The sequence below is a fragment of the Glycine max genome, chromosome 1 (genome assembly GCF_000004515.6).
Source record: "Glycine max cultivar Williams 82 chromosome 1, Glycine_max_v4.0, whole genome shotgun sequence".
NCBI classification, from domain to species: domain Eukaryota; kingdom Viridiplantae; phylum Streptophyta; class Magnoliopsida; order Fabales; family Fabaceae; genus Glycine; species Glycine max.
In genome coordinates this window covers 33,750,464-33,754,094 of record NC_016088.4, presented here as the reverse complement: position 1 = coordinate 33,754,094, position 3,631 = coordinate 33,750,464, and the positions used below count along the sequence as shown (strand labels likewise).

At 38.0% G+C, this 3,631-nt stretch overlaps 1 non-coding gene across 1 annotated transcript; it reads left to right on the top strand.

Annotated features, from left to right (window-relative positions):
- The first annotated feature begins 1,454 nt into the window (after nucleotides 1-1,454).
- On the top strand, nucleotides 1,455-1,561 carry LOC112997880 (small nucleolar RNA R71). Its single transcript, XR_003262938.1, has one exon. It is a non-coding gene; the product is annotated as a small nucleolar RNA R71 (small nucleolar RNA).
- Nucleotides 1,562-3,631: the final 2,070 nt, after the last annotated feature.

Below are 3,631 nucleotides of genomic sequence, written 5' to 3'. Positions count from 1 at the left end.
AAACACTTCTATTAGCTAAATGAATTACCACATCAGTTGACTGCAAAGGACCTAGAGATAGAGAATTAAAAATAGACAGAGGCATAACACTAACAGATGCTCCTAAATCTAGCATGGCATTGCCAAACTTATTGTTCCCTATAATACAAGGTATGCTGAATGTACCTGGATCTTTACATTTTTCAGGGATTTGGGGAACAGATTTACCAATCAATGCGGAGACATTTCTGCCCATACTAATTCTTTCACTTCCTTTAAGCTTCCGCTTATTAGTGCACAACTCCTTCAAGAATTTAGCATATCTTGGAATTTGCTTTATTGCATCCAACAGAGGTATGTTTACCTCTACTTTCCTAAATGTTTCCAAGATCTCCTTCTCTGCCTCTTCCATTTTTTTGTTGGAAATTGCTCTTGGAGGGAATGGAAGAGGGATATGCTGCTTCTCTTTAGATTCACCTGCATAGAAATTGTTAGGCAACTTACTCTTTAAATTTTTGTCATCATCTTTTTCTGGAGTAGAGTGAGGTTGCGCAGGTTCATTGGCGGATGAGGAAGATGCTACTGGTTGAGGTCCTTGACACTGCTTTCCTGACCTCAATGTAATGACACTCACATTTTTGGGATTCTGGACAGATTGAGAAGGTAATCTATCAGAATTATGGGACTGTTTTTGATTTAACTGTGTAGCCAACTGTCCCATCTAATTAGTTAAGCTCTGAATGGAGGCTCTGGTCTCTTGTATAAACTGCATGTTTTGCATAGTCATTTGCCTCACAAGTTCTTCAAGTGAAGGTTGCGGAGAGGCCTCAACTGTTTGCTGTTTCTGGGGCTGTTGCTGTTGTTGCTGTTGGATTGGTGGAGGAACGTATGGTCTGCTTGGGCCAGCAACATTTTGAAAATAAGGCTGTTGCTGCTGTGAAGGATTTGACCATCTAAGGTTGGGATGATTCCTCCATCCGGGATTGTACCTATTGCTGGAGAGGTCATAGTTATTCTGTTGTGGCTGATTTTGCTGCTGAGGTTGAGGAGGTCTGTTGTAGATGTTTGCAGCATAAACTTCAGGCTGTTCAATTGCTTCAGATTGTTGCACAGAAGGGAAAAGGTCTGTGTGGTGGTCGGTAGAGGAGCATAAACCACAGAGTCTGGCGACAGGTGCAGATTTTTGATTCATGGTCAGTTGGGTTACCAGGTTAACCAAGGCATCTAGTTTACCTTCAAGCTTCTTAGTCTCAGCTGATGAAGATGAATTCGTGGCTATTTCTTGCACTCCTCTAATGACAATAGCATCACTTCTGGCACTAAATTGCTGGGAGTTTGAAGCCATCTTCTCAATTAAATTTCTGGCTTCAGCAGGGGTCATGTCTCCAAGGGCTCCACCACTGGCAGCATCTATCATACTTCTCTCCATGTTGTTGAGTCCTTCATAAAAATATTGGAGAAGAAGCTGCTCTGAAATCTGGTGGTTAAGGCAACTGGCACATAATTTTTTAAATCTCTCCCAGTATTCATATAGGCTCTCTCCACTGAGTTGTCTAATACCTGAAATATCCTTTCTGATGGTCGTGGTCTTGGAAGCAGGGAAATTTTTTTCTAAGAATACTCTCTTGAGGTCATCCCAGCTCATGATGGACCTCGGAGCAAGGTAATATAGCCAGTCCTTTGCCACTCCCTCTAAAGAATGAGGAAAGGCCTTCAGAAATATGTGATCCTCCTGGACATCTGGTGGTTTCATGGTGGAGCAGACAATATGGAATTCTTTCAGATGCTTGTATGGGTCTTCACCTGCAAGGCAATGAAACTTTGGAAGCAAATGGATCAGTCCAGTTTTAATAACATATGGGACATCCTCATCAGGGTATTGGATGCATAAGCTTTCGTAGGTGAAATCAGGTGCAACCATTTCCCTTAGAGTCCTCTCACGAGGTGGAGGTTGTGCCATATTATTATAATGCTCAAAATCACCAATATCAGAATGCTCAGGATGCTCAAAAGGTACTAAATGATGTCTAACTAATCTATGAAATGTCCTATCTATCTCAGGATCAAAGGGTTGTAAGTCAAATGGATTTGAACTACAGCTACCATTAACTGTTATCCAAATGATTTGAAATTTTGTGAGCAACCTTATAAAATGATGAGAAGATAGCACAAAAAATTTCAAATGAAAATTCAAAGTCTAACTATATTATCTAAAAATGATAAGTTAAGAAAAATAAGAGAATAATACTTGAAAAATAAAAAACTTTTGATAGAATCACTTTTTTTGGACGATGGAGACCTCAGCCAGCCTATGGAAGGCTGTCACAGCGTAGGAAATTTTTTTCTACACAAATACATATATAATAATTGCGATTCTGATAACTGGAGCAAAAGTTATGGCCGTTTGAAGTTTTGACAAAAATCAAATTTGCTACTTTTTTAGAACTTTCAAATCTGACCAAACTAAAGGCTCTAGCTATTTTTCCCACAAAATATAGATTAAAAGAAGTTACCACAAAGAAATTCAGCCAAAAATAACAACTCTAGCTACTAAAACAAAAAATCCCAAATAATTCAGCAAGGGTGGTCGCTAAAATCCGTCGCTAAAATCCGTCGCTACATGATTTCCACTACTACTCTGTTTTGCCGCTAGCAAAAGTGGTTGTTAAATCTGTCGCAAAACACTATTCACTGTAAAACACCCAAAACTGAAACAGGGGAAGCGATTAACAGAAAAACTAAAATAGAACACACACTAAACAAAATACCAAGACACTAAACAACACTAACACACACACTAACACAACACTAACAATTAAACATAAAACACGAAACAATTAAACACTAACACGACACTAGCTATTATGAACCTTTGGACACCACTCCCCGGCAACGGCGCCAAATTTGATCGAGGCTGTACCCGAATCAAATAAATATTAAAATGTAGTGACTAGGACGTGATTCTAGGTCATTTCCCAACGAGCAATGATACACCAAATGTTCATAACATATAGTAGGAAATAGTAACAAATTGGGGGGGGGGGGGTTGTTTGCTTTTGTAAATTAAACAGCGAGTAAAATTGAATTAGAAATTATCAGAATTAAAATACGTTGCTTCCCCTTGATTCACAAGAAAGTCTCTTATCCTAGGTTGCGAGAATTTATCCTTTATCAGTTCAACCACTTAATCCAACCCTAAATTAAATTACTAAGCAAAATTTAACATAAAGCATTCATTATGTGATTAAGCATCACACACACCAATTACTCATAAACGATCATTAAGCATGAACGTAAATTAAGCGCAGAGACAATTAATCAAGCACTAAACATGCATGAATAAATAGCAACAAATTCAGAGTAATTAGTGAAGAGGAAAAACTGAACAAAATTTAATAGTAATAATAGAACCTCAAAGAGAACTGTGCTTGATCTTCAAGAGAAAACAATGCCGCGAACTTAGTCTTCCATTAATCAAATAGAGAACGAAATTTTATTGATAAAACTAAAAGTCTGAACTGGATTTGTAAAAAACGAAAATAAAAGAGAAAGAGAAGAGAGACCAAAACTAAAAACGAAAAATAGAAAAGAGGGAGGAGAGAGAGAGAGAGAGAGAAAGAGAGAGCTAAAATAGAACCTTGGTGTTGTTATA